Source organism: Corvus moneduloides, chromosome Z, assembly GCF_009650955.1.
Source record: "Corvus moneduloides isolate bCorMon1 chromosome Z, bCorMon1.pri, whole genome shotgun sequence".
NCBI classification, from domain to species: Eukaryota; Metazoa; Chordata; class Aves; order Passeriformes; family Corvidae; genus Corvus; species Corvus moneduloides.
The window spans coordinates 9,258,663-9,275,911 of NC_045511.1; the positions used below are offsets into that span (position 1 = coordinate 9,258,663).

Sequence of the window (17,249 nt, forward strand, 5' to 3'; positions counted from 1 at the left end):
GTCGAATTGGAAAGGGGGGTGGAGGTGGGATTAATCATCTTTAAAAATGGAAACCCCCAAACAGCCACAGATCCGGCATATTTATTGCTTCAAATTAAACAGATGTCCCCTCACCCAACCCCCTCCTTTGTGGCTGGATTTAGGACAAACAGGGGCATTTCTCAGAACCAAAATCCTATGCAAAATTCTTTGGAGTTCAGAGCCTGGATTGTTTTTTTCAAGGGCTAAGTAGCATCAGGCATTACGCATATGTCTCAATCAATCCTTCATTAGACAAGAGAAGGAAGACGAAGAAGAAGAGCAAGGAGGAGATTTTGGCCCTGTCGAAGGGGGCTAGTCCCGCACTGCCCTGGGTGCCCATCCCTGCAGCCCTTCACTTCCCTCCCCTGCCCGGTCCCTCCCGGTTTGTTCCATGTCGCCGCATTACAGTGGGCACGGGGCGATCATCTGTAATTCATTGTTTGTTTGGGAGGGAGAGAAGAGTAGAGAGCGAGGGGGAGAGCGAGTTGCAACTGGAAAGGTTGCAGATTATGTTGGTTTGTGTTGGTTTGTTTTTTGGTTTTGTTTTTGGGGTTTTTTTGCCCCAGGAATGATAAACAGGGTGGGGAGGGTTTGATAGATTCTGTTTTCCCTTCTTTTTCTTCCTTTTCATTTATTCTTTCTCAAAGTGCTAATATTTTTTCACTATAAGGATGACTTGTGTGCGCCCCTGACAAGGCATCTCGGAACAAAGAACATTTGCACCTCTTCTCTTGGACAATCAGCGCGTGCTAACACCAGGCACCGTTGCTCTGCCCCTACCCCAACGCCCCTCGGGTTTTTTTTGTTTTCCTTGTCTTCTAATTTCTTCTTCTTCTTCTTCTTTTTTTTTTTTTAATTTAAATTTCCTAATCGAATTTCTTAATTCCCTCCTTGTTATTTTCATAGATGTTCTATTTCCCGTCTTCCCTCTCATTTCCAGATCAAACGAAGCTTGCCTATCCTCCCCGGGTGGCGGGACCGGGGGATTGGGATATTACTAGAAAGCCGTATTCCCACAGTCAAAAAGGAAGAGAAAGGGAAAAGTCTCAGGATTTAACGCAAAACGCTGAGGAAATCGGTGGACATCGGCGGGCAGCCCCGGCCGGCGCACGGCGACCTCGGCCCCCGCGCGCGGCCGCTGCTGCGGGGGGCTCCGCTGCCCGCCGGCCACTGTTCGCACTCGCCACCAGCCCCGCCGCACTCGGGGCCACCCCGCACCCGGCTCGGGCGGGGCTGGCGGGGCGGGAATGGCGAGCACTCCCTGCGCGTGTAGCCGTGGGCTTCCTCCTCTGTGCCCGTGCCCGCCGCCCGCGCATTTGGGCAGTGCAGATTTAGGTCCTCTCCTTAACACAGCAACAAAGGGGGAGAGAGAAGATTGACAGCAGATGCTTAGTTTTTTGAATCTCAGAGATGGTGCAAGTACATTCTCGGCCGAAAAAAGTATCAGCTATAATTAATGGATGAATTTGTCGCCGTTGTTACTGTTATTGTTGTTGTTGTTGTTATCGGACAGGCTGTCCGGTTCCGAGACGAGACCTAAACATTTTTTTCAGTTTCATAATTTCAAACCGAGTTAAGTGCTGGATCATCAGTTTTTCCCTTTGTCTGCCCCAGTTGTAAATAATGGCTTTGAGATTAGCTAATTATGGCGCATTTATCACTGATAGAGAGGAAATAAATCAAAGCCGGGTTCGAATTTTCAAACTCACTAGTAGAGAGATGCATAGCAACTCTATCTGCAGCAGATAGGTGCTGTTTAAATTACTGAGGCTATAGAGTAAACCACATCCACGTCACTTTAAAAAATGAAGATTTTATTTATACATACCAGTTGTGCCATTAAGTGGAGGTTTGGGGTAATTTTTTCAGTCTGGTTTTGTAAAAAAGTGCTGCAGTCTGAAGCCAGCAACGTTGACATGTCGTATTAACAAACTTCTTGTAATAAAAGCAGAATATAGAGGAGACAAACAGAAAGATGTGAGAGAGAGAGAAGGAGAGAGAGATGCAGATAAAAGTCCTGTCAAAAAGACCGCTTATTATTTTTCCTGTTACTAGATTACACAGAACTCGGTATTATATATGTATATTATATATACATTTACAGAAACTAACATTCATGTCAGTTACTGTATTTTTAAGAATTTCACTAGCCTTCACATCCTCCTGTCCTCCGCACAGCACAGCGCTTTTTGTAGTCATTCAGAATTTTGAAACATTTATCCTCAGGGGTGGGAGTTAGATAAGTATATGCCAGAAAGCAACAAGACAGCTTCTAGGGGAAGAAACCATGTAGCTCTTCAGAAAAAGTAAGAGTCTGCTGAAGAAAATTCGGAGCCCCAGCCAGAACACCTACAAGCCTCCCACAGACACAGGCGGACACACACACACACGTACGCACTCCACCCCAAAAAGCACCTCTCCACCTGGAAACAGGCAGAGACCGCCCCCGCCGGCCCGCAACCCTCCATCCTCTTGCCCTCCGTCCCCGCGCCCCTCGCTTCGCCTCGCCCGCCCCGGGCCGTACCTCCGCCGGGCTCCGCGGCCGCTGTCCGCGGCGGCAGCCGGACTCTCCGGCCCCAGGGCTGCCCGAAATGCGGGGCCGTGGGAGCCTCCACAGCCCGGCCACCGCTGCCACGCGCAGGTGGCCAAAGCTCCGAGTGCCGAACCCACCGGATGACACCGCCTCCCCCCTGCCTTTTAGACAAGAACCTTGTAATTAATTTCAAGTTATTCCGCGTACCGTATCATTAAAAACAGTCTGGGGAACGGCTTCAGACCCCGGGAGCGGGGGATGGGGAAGGGGAGGGCGATTTGCATACAGCTTTGTCTTTACCGCGGATTGCGCTGGCGCGGGTTATACTGCTAATTGCACCAAACTACCGAGCGCATCGGCCTCCACCGCGCTCCTGAGCCCGGCTTCCCCACGCAGCTCCGGGCCGGCGGCCCCCGCCGCGGAGCCCCCCGAGGTCAGACCGTGCCGCGGCGGCCGCGCTGCCCTGCGGGGGGAGCGCCGTGGCTGGGCGGGCTCGGGCAGCGGCGGAGCAGCAGCGCGGCCCCGCGGCGGCCGGGGGCAGAGCCCGCGGCCCGGCCCGGCTCGGCCCGGCCCATCCCGTCCCGTGGGGTCCTGCTGCCACCTGGTGGGCCGCCACCGAGCGCAGCCGAGCGCCACCGCACCGCGGCCGCGCAGGCTGAGCGCCCCTCCGGCTCCTCATGGGCGGCACGCCGGCGGGTGATGGGCGCTTCTGCTGTCGCCCCCAGCCCGGCCCTAAACTGGAAAGTGATCGGGCGGTGGCAGGGCTCTTGAAGTCACGCTGGCTCTTTAGAGAAGGCCCTTCCAGGAGGCCCCGCGCGGTGAACAAAAGAGAGGAACCGAGGGATAACGCGACAGCCTCTATTTTAGGAGGTGTAGTGAACACTATTTTCTTCTGCCTCCCTTTCGGTGACCAGACTTGCCACATCATGCTTACTACCAAGTGGAGCCTTTATCCAAGGCTGCATTTTCTCCTTCATGGTTTTGGAGGAACGCGCAGCATCTCGTTATGAAATACAACTGTGATGAAGGGCAGAGATCAGGAAAGGGACAAGAGCACAGGAAGCATCACACCTACTGCCTCAGCACCCATATAGTTCTCTCGGGTAATCTGGTGTGTGATGATTGCAGAGTAAAAGTACTAAAAAGACATACATTTTCAGTAGAATAGTCCTTTCTTAAGAAATTTTGCTTAAGTCTTGTGGTGAATGAGTTGAGATTATCTTCAGCCTTGCTAGTATCAAGAATGAACAAAATACATTTTTACTTTTAAAGAAACAATCCTCTGCATACCTTCAGTATTTGTACTAGTCTGAGATTAGAAAATTCTGCTTCTTATATCCTTCCCTGAGCTGGCCCTTTCAGAAAAAACAGTTGTTGACTGTAGCTAGGCCAGCGGTATATCTGCACACAAGATCATCACACTCTTGTGTCAAATGAGTGCCAGGATAGAATTCCTCAGCAATTAACAATCCAGAACCTGAACACAAGCCCATTTTATGATCCATTTAAGCTAATAAGGAGTCACTGGTCATTTCTAGCAGGGCCTAAGATGGATATCCAGTAAATCACTGTGTTTAAACTACAGCTCACCTGCCAGACACGTTGCTGCGCAACTGTGCAGATCCAGAAGGAAACCAGTTCTCAGTGGGTCCCAGATCACAACTGGTTTCCTAAGGACACTTGCAGCACAAGCTTGGGATTGTCTTGCCTAATTGTTAGTTTGATATAGTTAGTTATCATTAGCTTGGTATAATCCACTATGAGAAGGTTTTTCTCTATGGCAGATCAAAAAGCCACAATTCTTACTTCCATTACTGTGTAAGCGAATGACACAACCAGTTCTAACTGATGGTATTAGAAGTACTCACTAGCTACAAATCCATTATATGTATCCAGTGGACTTTAAGTCTAGTCCGTGCCTTCCTCTGCTAGGTGGATATATTTGTGTCCTTTCATTAACTCTTTGTTAAAATCTTAGATGTGGGATCCATACATGAATAGAGACAGAGCATGCTCATAACATTTACATTTATTTCCAGATACTATTAGAAATTCACGGGTCGTGGGTACTTATGGATCAAATATTCTCACATTAAAGTACTGCAAAATTTGTGATTGACATGTGTAAATTGCACATAGAGCCATGCTGCCTGTCAATAGGTTACCAAGATGAATGCAAATGACATTCTGTGCTTCAAAGACTGATAGCTCTTGTATCCATTCTGTTACATCCCTTATCATCCCATTTAAATAAAGAATTTTATTGACCCCTAGAAATGCCACACAGATTCTTTCCACAAGCAAGACAAGGATCCCAGCTTACCAAACAATGAGGTGAATGTTTTCTTCATTATTATTGCAGAAGTCTAAGAAATCTTTCATGTGTTCCTTGATTCTTAGAATGTATCACTGCAGGAATCACTCCTAATCACATTTAAATTGGAGTCATTTATTAGACTCATTGAGGACTAGGAACTGGGAAGTCAATGGCACTAGGGCAATTGCCCCTGCTCAGAATGTGGCTGTATGAACTAGAAACATCTGTAACAAAATTAATTAGCTACAGAAATTTCACTTGTTATTTCCCAGCAATCAAATGAAATGTAAAACAGACCCCCTTTTTTTTCTTTCCATCACTATTTCTTCTTTTCCTTCTATTTAAACTGCTGGAAAAGAATTAAACTAAGAAACTATTTGTATGATCATTTCATCAGTTCCCTAGGAGAAAAAGAAAAAAAAAAATCATACATATGTGCCTATCACACATATATGCACATATACATATATGTGTCTATATAAAACTTGTGTGTAAATGTATAAAAGTGATATAGTATATTAATCCATTTAGGCTATGGGTAAGACATTAATTAAAGTGACCAGATTATTAACTGGTATTAGATATTATAATAGAGACACAATTAATGATATTTACAGTAAAAGCTATTGGTGCCACATCTACCACAACTACAATAGAAACAACAAACATTTTTTTCCGTGCTTCGTGTTATATATCTTTGGCTTATTTGTTAGTTCACAAATTAAATATTAATAAAATCTCTAAAAAAACATCTCTCACGTGTATGCTAGCATATCAGTAATAACCATTAATATGTCTCTTTGTTTTCATATATGTTGTGATCTGAAATACCCTACAAATTCAGCAGCGGGCGGGCTGGTGTTTTATATGGAATTACAGCAGAAATCAATTCGACCAAAACACCTGCTTAATTCAAGTGCAAGTTTGTGCCTTACCTACTCTCTTTATGCTTTGATTGCCCCATATCACTGACATTTCCACTCTGCAACATTTGTCTTTTAGCCACTAATTTTTATCAAGATGTCTTAAAAATCCACTAAGGCAGTAGTATTTTCAGCATTACCTCTATGTCCCCAAGGTTTAGTTATACCTTCTGCTCTGTGGCAGAAAAAGCTATTACATCATTTACTTTTATCCATGCTCTTTTTTTTATCCTGGGAAAGAGGTTTGTGGGAAGATCCTCACAGGGGTTCCTATCCCCTTTCACTTGCCGCCTCATCAGTTCTGCTCCTGAGACAATTCCCTGGGCAAGATTTAGAGGAGACCATGAAGAGGCAGCCTTTCCACAGGTGGGGGCAGGAGCTAAGTGCAGCAGGCTAACCAGTGCTGAACAGGGAAGAAGTGACAAGAGCGCTCTCATAATGGAGAGACTGAGAAGGATGTGGTTTCATAAAAATCAAGAGTGCTTGGGATCAGGCCAGTTAGAAAGAAGCAGTGTGCACGCAAGCCCAGAGCATCTGCTCTCCATGAAATATGCAAAGATGAGGAGAAAAGAAAAAGACTTCCTATAACAAGAAGCAAAACTATCCTGCATAAAATATCAAACCTCAGCTTAATACATGCCAATGTCTACATTTATATCCATGAACAGTACTATGGAGTTTACATTATAAAGTTTTTGAGGCAAGTACTTGTGGGTGTTTGCGCAGCCTTGGAGCCTGGCTGGGGACTGTAGGAGGTGACACAACAGATGCCTATCTTCAGGATTCAGGACACGAGACATAATATCCCACAAGGCTGTGAAAATCTTAGGCCTTATGCATAGCATCACAACTACATGAATAATACCTTCCTTGAGAATCACTTGATCACCTGTAATTGATTCTCATAATTGAAATATGAAGTTCTTGTATATTTATGGACTTTTTTGTGCTTCCTCTTTTTGACGGTGTTGAGGCAGATCTTGGCATTTCTTGCAGTTCGAAGTCTAGAGTCAATAAGTAAGGAGAACCCTGAAGTGTGGAGTTTGCTCAGGTAGGGTATTTCTAGAGATACAATAATTACATTATAAAACCTCTACTTCTAGCTTTCTTACGGAGTTTAGACAGGCCAAAACAAAATCTGTGCATTGTCCATATGAATAAATAACAAAACAAAGCAAAGCAAAACAAAACAAAACAAAATCAGAAGATTACAGTCTTCTTAAAAAGTCTAAATATTCCTGCTTTATTACTGTATGCTGTAGTGGGTTGAACCATTCAAACCATGACAATGCCCAGTGGCATACTTCTCAACCAGCAGGATAAGTGAGGCACAGGTAGAATAAAATGAGAAAAACACCAGTAAGTTTAACAGTTTGTTGTCTAGATGTTTCTATGCAGCAGAGACTCAATGATGTACCTCTAAACTTGTATATAAATTAAACCCTAAATAGCTGCACATGCATGTGATGGAGATTACTGCTGTGTAAAAGGAGGAGTAGCTGTGCAAAGAAAGATGCCCATGGTATGTCCACTGACTGTAGCTCATTCAGTGTTAACACTGAATTACCTGTGAGGTAAGGCTTGTTTTGTTTTATGCATATATGAGCAGGATCTTGTGAAACCCAAGAGAAAATTCAATAACTGCAAATTTGTCTCTAGGGAGGAAGACAGGAGAGAGCTGCCAGCATCACTGCTGAGTGAGTAAGTAATGTCTGTGTTTTGGTCCCAATTACAGACAGACCAGTAGCTAAAATTGCACGGGACACTCTGACTGTCCTAGTGTTTGCCCACAGGAGGTTTTTCATCTTGTTCTGCATTTCACAGCACTCCAACATTTGCAGAGAGCTGCTTTAAGGCCAGGTAAGTCCTTCCCTCACAAGAAGTACATAAAAACGGCAGGCATAGTGAAACTCCCACGAAGTGTAAAAAACTATGCCTAAATACAGTTTTGTATTCATCAGCCTTATATGTGGGGTAACCGTTAAGAGTGCCTGTTAAAGCTGTTTAGTGCAGAGTGGCCATGGTGTAAAATAAACCTCACAATTTCTTCTTAGTAACTATGCCAACTAATACAAATTGATTCCGTATGTTGTATTTCCTAGCAACCATTTTCCTGGAAGGAAAAGAGCTGTTCCTTTGGGTCAAGTCACTAAATGTGCATTTCAAGGTAAATTATAATTGAATCATTGAAGAAAGTAACTGAAAGGGCTGCAACATGTTTATATCTGAGTGTAAAACTTTCCAGTACTCTTGTACAGTATCAATTCAAGTCAAAGTCTATGCAGGACATAAAAAAGCACCAACACAAGAAGGCAGCCCTCTGGAATCACAGTCCCCAAACACAGTTTGGACTATGGAGAACACTGAGACCAAGCAACATCTTTAGCAGCAACATGTTAAAATATCCAAAGACTGTGAAGTACCATATATATCCCAGATAAAAGGTTTTTATGAATACAAACAGAAGATTATTGTAAAAATTTGACCACAGGATCAAGCCAAGTTTAGCTGTGAGTGGTAAATAGTTAATAAGCTCTGTTTGGAAGTGATGTGCCTTGGGCAACCTCCAGAATATCTGGAAGAACAGACAACCCTGACACCATTTCCACCATTAATAGAAATGTAAACAGTTAGAGTGCTTTCTTTCTGCTTTCCTAGATGTCTGCATTCTAATTCAGCCTAAGAACCAACTCAGTCTCCCTCATGTCTTAAGACTTCATATAGACAGCATCAACATTATCTTCGCCAGACAAACAGCCACCATTAAAACATAATTGAATTCTAGTTACCTTCTTTTAAGAATCTGTCTCACCAATGAGAATCCTGAGGACATCTTCTTTAACATTTATTTTCTCCCTTTTGAAGTACTAAAGGGATTTTCTCACTCAAAGTGGTGTTCTGAGAAATTGCAGAATAAATAATGTGTGGGTTAGTGTTTTAGCTTGTGACCATCCCAGAGTTGAGTGCTGAAGCCTTTGAGCCAGACATAAAACGCCCCTGACATCAGCACTTCACTTTGATCCTCCACCCATCCACTTGACATGTGTGAGGCTCATTACAAGGCACCTAGTGTTCCTGGCTTTGGCATGAGACCAAGCTGGTCTGTATTGACAAGGCTGACAGACTTCAGGACATGTAAAGAAACAGAGAGAGTGAGAATTAGCCTCCTAAACCTGAGGATCAGGATCACTTTCCCTTGTGACTTTCCCAAGGTTAAAAAGGAGCCAGATGAGGAAACAGGCAACTGAGCCCTGGCAGCACAGCCCTGGTCAGCTGAGGGGAGACTAGGGAAACAAGCAGCCTGCAGGGATTGTGGGGAGAAAATTAAACCTGTGCCTCTACTGAAGGCAGAGTACATGAGAACCTGGAATTAAGTCAGGGAGAGTGCCAGGGTCTGGCTGGAAGGAAAACCATGTTTTTCTTTCGCTTGATGCATGGTGACAGTCTGAAAGTCCCCATCCTGTATATCGAATCTCTGGTTGTACCGTCCAATCCCTCCATCTTTGATCCACCTTGTCTGGCCACTGGGATCAGCTGAAATTTGTTCTCTTGTCTGCTTCCCCCTGAACAGAATCTTAATTCTGAGCCACACATAACTTGCCTGCATGAGAGCTTGGTGGACCTGATCCAATTCCTGCCCCAATTCTTTCTCCATCTTTTTGTGAGGCAAAAGAAGAAGTACACCAACACTAATAGAATAGTAATTATGTCTGTCTAAAATCCTACAACTTGCTAAATCATATTATTCTTAGAATGGTTTGCAAACACTAGACTGTATAATTCATAAAAACCAGCAGCTCATATATAATATACATTTGTCATAATAAAATGCCTATAGTTATTCTCTTTTAAAAGCTGCAGATTTTTCATTAGGAAGAGACACTTTCTGTATTTCTCATCAAAATTGGCATCTTCCACCTTTTTGGTACTTTTTCTCTTTCATAGTTTTCTCTTTCAAAGTTTTTCTCTTTCATAATATTCTTGCATGCTACAGATGATAAAAGAGGTGGTTGAGTTTCAGCTTTTGAAGCACCAATGGGCCATCTGCAATGAGATGACTACTTGTTGTGCTGGTTTCAGCCAGGGTGGAATTAGTTTCCTTCCCAGTGGCTGCTGTGGGCCTGTGTTTTGGATTTGTGCTGAACACAGGGTTGATAGTACAGAGTTATTTTTGCTATTGCTGAGCAGGGCTCACACAGAGCCAAGGCCTCTTCTGCTTCTCATACTGCCTCACTGGTGAGGGGGCTGGGGGTGCACGGGAGGTTGGGAGGAGACACAGCTGGGACAGGTGACCCCAACTGACCAGAGGGATGTTCCAGAATATGTGACATCATGTTCAGTATATGAAATAGAGGGAAGAAAGAGAAAGGGGGTGACATTTGGAGTGTCAGAGTTTTTCTTCCCAGGTTACATGTGATGGGGCCCTGCTCTCCTGGAGATGGCTGAACACCTGCTCAACCATGGGAAGTGGTGAATCAATTCCTTGCTTTGCTTTCCTTGTGTGTGCCGCTTTTGCCTGCTCTATTAAACTGTCTTTAGCTGTACCCATGAGTTTTCCAGCTTTTACCCCTCTGATTTTCTCCCCCATCCCACTGGTGGGGCAATGAGCAAGCAGCTTCATGGGCCTTGGTTGCTGGCTGGAGTTAAGCCACAACACCTCTCAAACAGTTGACAATTTGTCATGCTCCATTTTAATAAACGTGAAGAAGGCAAAAAAGCAACTTGGGTAGAGTGAAAAATTAATCCAAACATTGAAACTTCTCCTATCACAACAGACTGTGGAGAACTCCGAACAATTTTTGTTTTGTTTTGGGTGGGTTCCTTTCCTTTGTATTTTTTGAGGACCATGCTCTAAATCTCAACAAAAGATTCTTATCTGGATATGAACCATGAGAAACCTCAGTTAGGATATTTGGGTCTAGGTTTTGGGTCATCCAATTACAACATTCTTGAGGCTGTTCAAAGCAGCAGCGTCTCCAAACCTCCCACTGAGAGCAATTTTCACAAGTGGGATAGGCACCTGCTTAGGAGACATTAGTTATATCCACTGTGTCCAAAATTTTCCACTGCTAACACTTTTTTATTATCTGCTAAGGAGTGATGTTGGCAGCATTTTCTTTTTATGTCATAGAAGAGCAGTAGTAATGATTTAAAAGCCAGGGGCTTTGAATTATTGCTTAAGGTTCTTGATTAGCTAGGTACTGTGTTCTCCTTACATTTGTCTACAAGAAAAGATGCATTTATGGGAAGTTTTCCAGATGTCTCTTCATTAAAGTGAAGAGGTCACATTTTATTTGCTGCTAAACAAAACAATACATTACATTGCAGATTATTGTACCTAAGTGTGTGTGCTTGGATTATACTTCACAGAAAGGAAGTCAAGTACTGAAATATAATTTTTTACTTCTTGAGAGCCATCTTGGCTCAGAAAATACCGTTTCTCTCCAAATGGTAAGGGATTTGTGAAATGCTTCTAATCTTGCCTTCTCTGTACCATAATTTAAAATGCTTTCTGTGGAATTTTTAAACATAAATCGAAGTATAGCAGGAGAAATTTTGCCTAGCAAAGGCCTGGAAACAAATTTCTACTGGATTGGAGTTTTAGACGAGACATACTTGCTTTTGTAATGTATGACTTTCATGTGTGTATCTGCCTCTTGAGCTTAATAGCTGCAGCGGTGTGTCCAGAACACAATTACATAGTCTAAAATCTGTGACTTAAAGATTGATTCACACTTCAGAAGTTAAAAAACTAAATAGCCTCCTTTGACACACAAAAAGGTTGTACATGGACTGCTCTCAACCCATCTTTTAGGAATATTAGATGGTATAGCTTCATTTTGCATAAATAATTAAAAGTTACAGGATACAATGCCTTGAAGCGACTACCTGAAAACAGAAGCTAGACAAGATTAAGAGAATAAGAGCAGGCATTTATTTGAAGGGCCTTCAAAGGTACACCCTGGGCAGTCAAGAGGCTACGCCCAAGATGGACCCTGGGTCACGAGTTTTTCATACTTCTATAAGTTTGGTCCATTTGCATATCAGGGTTAATTCCCCAGCTACAACCTCAGGCAATGAAGTAATTACCCCAAGTTTCTCCCCGTTCAAAAGCTTTAATTTACATATTTTGGGGCCTGGGACAACAAGGTGTCCTTGAAGTGCAAACCTAGAGAGGGTTTGTTATTGTTGCAGTGGGGATCCTGCAACACGCATATATCAAACCAGGAGTCCCATGGAAAGGAAATATATATGGACAGACAGATTCTTGCTAGATGTTTCAGAGATGTTTATTTCTCCAGCCGCATGGCCGGAGCTCTGCCCAGGAACTGTTCCAGTCACGGGACCAAGGGTCCTTCTGCCCGCGCAGGGAACACAAACCAACCAATGGGAACGAGGCTGAGCAGGGACAGGGAATCCCCGTGTCTGTCCCTCAGGGCCCCTCTCCCAGGGCTACACGGCGGGGGAGGGACCCCAACATGTTATGTCTAACCAGAATGAGAGAACAGCAGCTAACGGGCTATATATATGAAGTTTCAGAGTTACATACTGAGCAGTACAGGATCTGAAAAATATAAAAGTTAAAACATAAGTCATCAGATACAATTAGAAAAACTACTTAACTGCAAGAGGAATGGTATCTTGACCCAAAGGAACAGATGGAACAGCCTGATGGAACAGTAATTATGCTGGTTTGAAAGTAAACCAGCGTAAGAAAGCAATCCCACACAATTACCTTGAGAGAGATTTCAGAGTTAAAATTTAATAGAAATATTACAATAAATGCAATCCTTTTGTGTGGTCTACCTTTCTCCCTGGTCTCCTGAGCCACATCAGTGAGGACTGACGCAAAATAGGTGTTCAGTAACTGTCTTCTCTGCAACCTCTGCTCCTTTCAGTAGCAGCCCATACATTTCATAGCATTCCTTCTGTTACTCGTGTGTTTGAGGAAGCCCTTGCCCACTCTCAAAAGCTAAAGAATACAGATCTTTCTCTTTGCAACAGCTTTTGTGTAAGTTGCTTGGTTTCTCCTCATGTACCTCTTTGGCAAAACAACATGAAAGGAAATACACATGCTGGTTAATCAAAACAGTTTTGCTTTTTAGGCTTGGCTTATGTGCCAAAAGGAAGAGAAAAGCCCAGAGTGCTGGAGAGACTCCATTAAAAATTCAAGCAATAACTTCTGTGTTATGAATAACTACCTCAGCCATATTGCATGGGGGATATTATTTAATTTAATGTCAATTCAAGATGCAGCAACATGCTTACAGACATGACTGAGATTGCCAGCTCAGTAGCACTGGAAAGTTCTAGCTCCTGACAGGTTTGTATGTAGCTTACCAAAGAGATTTCTCTTTAGTCTCTGCCTTATTACCAATATCAGAGTCATGGTGTCCCTGTAATTCTGCCCACTTACTAATAATTTTATTTAACCTGAAAATAACCGAACACATAATGCAAATCATGATATTTTTTCCAGAGCTGTAATTGTTTCCTGAGGTGATTTCAGTGGCCAAACAAACATAGCAAGTCAATTGAAATGGTAACAAGGTGCAGGTTTTACCTTCTGAAAGGGAACCAGCTGCCAGTCTTGTACACTTGGGACTGCTAATGTGCAATTCAAGGCTAAAGCTGAACTGCTTGGTACTGTGGAACTTCAAAATCCTTTGAAAAATTGGTTGTGAAATCATGTCTTTTGTGAGCTTGGGTACTTGGGGGACTTAAAATGTTTTACTAGAGAGGAATACAGACCCTGTATTTCATATAGAGATCTTCTCTTACGTATGCAACTGGAAGTTTTAGCAGCTACTAGGGTTCAGATTGCATTCGGTTAACTTCAATTCTGGGTACCCGAAAATAACCGCTACCTGTATCATGCACTCTAGTTCTCGTGCACCTAATCACAACGCTCTGTGTTACTCCTTTCTTTTCTGTTCTTTCCAGCATGTTCCTTCCCCCACATGTCAAGCTCACTCTACGGTCTCGTATTTCAATTACCCCGGTTTAAGGAAATGTCATGTTGTGTTGGAACCTAAGAATAGAAGGTGCTCATCAGTCAACATTTTTATAGCGTGTTAATCATCACCGCAGTGTGCTGATTTGGTACTCTGGATTTTGACCACTGCCTTGGACAATCACTGAGCAGTTCTATTCATCATCTACCTATTCTTATGGATTTGTTTCCATCATGGCCACCTAGACTAAAAAGAAGGGAAAAGAGGACAAAAATCATCAAAATTTCATCTCTAATGAAAAGTATTCTACACAACCTGAATTTAATAAATGCAAAAAAAAAAACCTATGTAAAAAAGAACATGCATTCCCCTCAGAAACATCCAGTCTGGATTATGAATAAATATATAGTATAAATAGATGAAGTAATCTGATTTTATAAAATAGAGGTTTTTTTCTAAAAAAGAAAAATTCCCTACTTATAAGAAAGAATGGATTTCTTTCTTCAAAGGCATTAATGGATTGAAAAGTTATATTTTCTATGTATTTACATCCTGTACAGAAATGAACTTCGGATACAGCACTTTAGTTCTTACCCCTACTCATTGTTACTGTGATTAAGAACCAGCAGAGTTACTCTGATTATAGCTTAAGTTACTGCCACTGTCAAAGAACACCTACTCATATTATAAAAAACCAATTTTATAAATATGTTGGACAAAAGCATTGAGATTCTGATACACTAATGCTCTCACATTCTTTTGTGAATATCTCACCTACTTTTGACAAGAACTAGTAAGTATACTTAATAAATAAGTACATATCAGGCAAGAATATATAAAGCCATATATAGGTATAAAGTGCATGTAAGAAGACCACAGATTCAGAAACTGCTTTCTACCCCATTTTTCCATAGTTACAACCTCCCACAAACTATCATTTTTCCCTAGTTAACCTTGGTTTCATAGCTGCACTGAGGAGATCTGATGTTCATGCCACATGGGAAGACTTTCCCTTCCTGAGTGAATCTTGCTCTATCTTATCACACTGTGTCATGATTACCGGGAGCACCTGGCAACAGGGGCATTTTCCTCCCTAATGGATTGCTGCCAGTAAATCGGTTCATTCTTACTGGCCTCTACATCCCAGCCACATTTGATGGAAAAAAACTTGATTGGTTTCCAACAAGAAATAGAGTTGATCAGATTTCAAAGGATTTTCTCACTTCTGAGAAAAATACTTCTTACTATGCAGATTGTTTCTTGGGATGTTTGGCAGTAGCCCAAGTGTATCTCAGTCCTGAGTTAGCTGTCTTAGCAGCCTGAGGGTGAGTCTACCAAACCAAAGTTAGGGTCTATAAAGCCAAGAATACTGTCCTGCAGAACAATGTCCTTTTGACCAAGGAATATTCCATATTTTAAATGAACAAGGGCAAATTCACAAATCAAAGTATATCTGTTGTGAAGGGGGGTGGATTTATGTCCAATATTTAATTCAAAAAGATGGGAAAAGGAAGACAATTATCTTAGTGAAGAAAATAAAAGGAAAAAAATCAGAACACAACCTGGTCAGGCCTAGTGGTATTATGAAATATAAAACATTCTACCCCATTCACAGAATCATAATACAAGTATAATCTGAAAGGGATGTCTAGATGTGATAGTTCATGTCTTGACTGAGGCTGGGGTAACTTGAAAGTGCAATGAGGTTCCTCAGGACCTTGTACATTCAAGTACTGAAGCTCTTCGTGGGTGGAGATTCCTATGAGGGAGTCAACTTTCAAGTTCACTTTTTCTTTTTTCTTATTAAAAAATTATTCACTGAAATACTCTGGCATTGAGCTTTTCCTAATTCCTTTTTCAGAAACTTGCATTTTAGATTTGCTTCAGAGGCCTTACAAATGTAAGCTGTTCATTTTGTGTCTACAAAACAAGTCTGTGAACTGACCACACGCTCTACATCATTATCAGCCAGAGTGTGTAAGCCCTGGCCTTGGCTTGGTAGCTCATCCCAGTTTTTAAATAGTTGTTTTTCCCAAGAGACAGGGGTCAAAAAGAACCATTTTAATGCCAAGGAAAAGTGTTCCAAACAGAAATAATTATATTCCTTCTTGAGGAAGAAAAAAATGTGGTGGTTGTCCTCGTTCCACAAATATTACTGTGCTGAAATCTTGACACAAGAACTTCCACTTTTTGTAAGGTAGCTCTCAACTGTTGAATAATTTCTCAGTGTGCTAGTAGGTGCTTGCAAAACCCTGGCATTTGTACTGAAGATTGCTAAAACTCCTTTTGCCTTGGTGTTTGGAGCTGGGGAAGACAGGTAGGAAGAGGCACACTGAGGGGCTGTGCCCAAGAGAGACACTGCAATTCTAAGCCTAAAGGAAGCCCAGAACAAAAGAAGTGTCCGTGAGAAGAAACTGGATGTTCATCCAGGATTTCCGGGCACATTGCAGAGGTGCTGCTACTGCTCTGGGACATTAGAAACCTAAAAATTATGTAGGGCACTCAATGACACTTAAAAACAAGAAGGGGATGGCATAAAGTCTCCTGGTGTTCCCCGCAAGCTGTGACAGCTGTGCTATTTCCCAGGATGCTATGGAGCTGTAACAGAAGAATACAGAATGGTGCTGCTCTGTGTTGCTGATTTATATTCTAGAATGAAACATTTTAATTAAATTATTGTGAAATTAAAATATGATAATTTTCAGTAAACAGAGTAATTGGACATTAGAGGAGGAAAATGAACTGTGACTAGGGCAGCAGTTTAGTACTGCAGGAAAATTGCAGTAAGCCTAATGAGGTGCTAAAAAGGAAAGTGAAAGCAATCCCAGTTAGATAGTTGATTTAAAAACCCAGTTGCTTTAGGGCTTTCATGTAAAATGTATCAACCTCATTTCTATCTACAGCACTTTATCTATTATTGTCAACCACTGTCATGACAGTGTGAGCTTCACCAAATGAGCACAAAGACAAGGGGAAGTCAAAGTTAATTTAAAATGCAGTATTTTAAAATATTAAAATCTTATTTAAGCCCTGGTCAAGTATAGAATCTGTTTTACTTTATTAGTTCTGAAAGTAACATGAAAAATTGAAATAAACTTTGAAAGGCCTTGCTATTTCATAAACAAAATATGTATATGCAGGTTTTCTTCTAACATGGCTATTTAACTCGGAAATATGCATAATAGTAAATATTCACCAAAATAAATGCATTTGTACACTGCCTGGCATAATATATAGGGCATTTTTACAGAGTGCTGGCTTAAATCCTTTAAGGCATCCTAGTTTTCAACATTTAGCTCCACTCCATATATAATTTCTTTCCTTATATCTGCAGTGTTATCTGTTGGCTGATTTTAAAATAGGCTTTCTCAAACAGATATATTCATGGGTCCAGTCTGATCACTGAAATCATGCTAGACTCATGAACAAGCAAAGCACATATGTATATACTTAATTGTCCCTATGCAAATAGATTTATTGAGGTCTGTGTGGCTAGAGCT

The 17,249-nt window shown here is 42.0% G+C and overlaps 1 long non-coding RNA gene across 2 annotated transcripts in view; it reads right to left on the bottom strand.

Moving 5' to 3' along the window:
* Positions 1 to 8,735, bottom strand: part of LOC116438387 — a 49,745-nt gene extending 41,010 nt beyond the window's left edge. Inside the window, exons 1-2 of one of the 2 annotated variants that reach the window (XR_004237709.1) lie at positions 2,546 to 2,993; positions 1,850 to 1,953 (exon numbers count right to left, since the gene is read on the bottom strand). This is a non-coding gene — a long non-coding RNA (uncharacterized LOC116438387). Of the gene's footprint in view, positions 1 to 1,849; positions 1,954 to 2,545; positions 2,994 to 8,583 lie in introns of those variants that run through there. The other variant, XR_004237708.1, reaches the window with a different exon arrangement.
* Between the last annotated feature and the right edge of the window lie 8,514 nt (positions 8,736 to 17,249).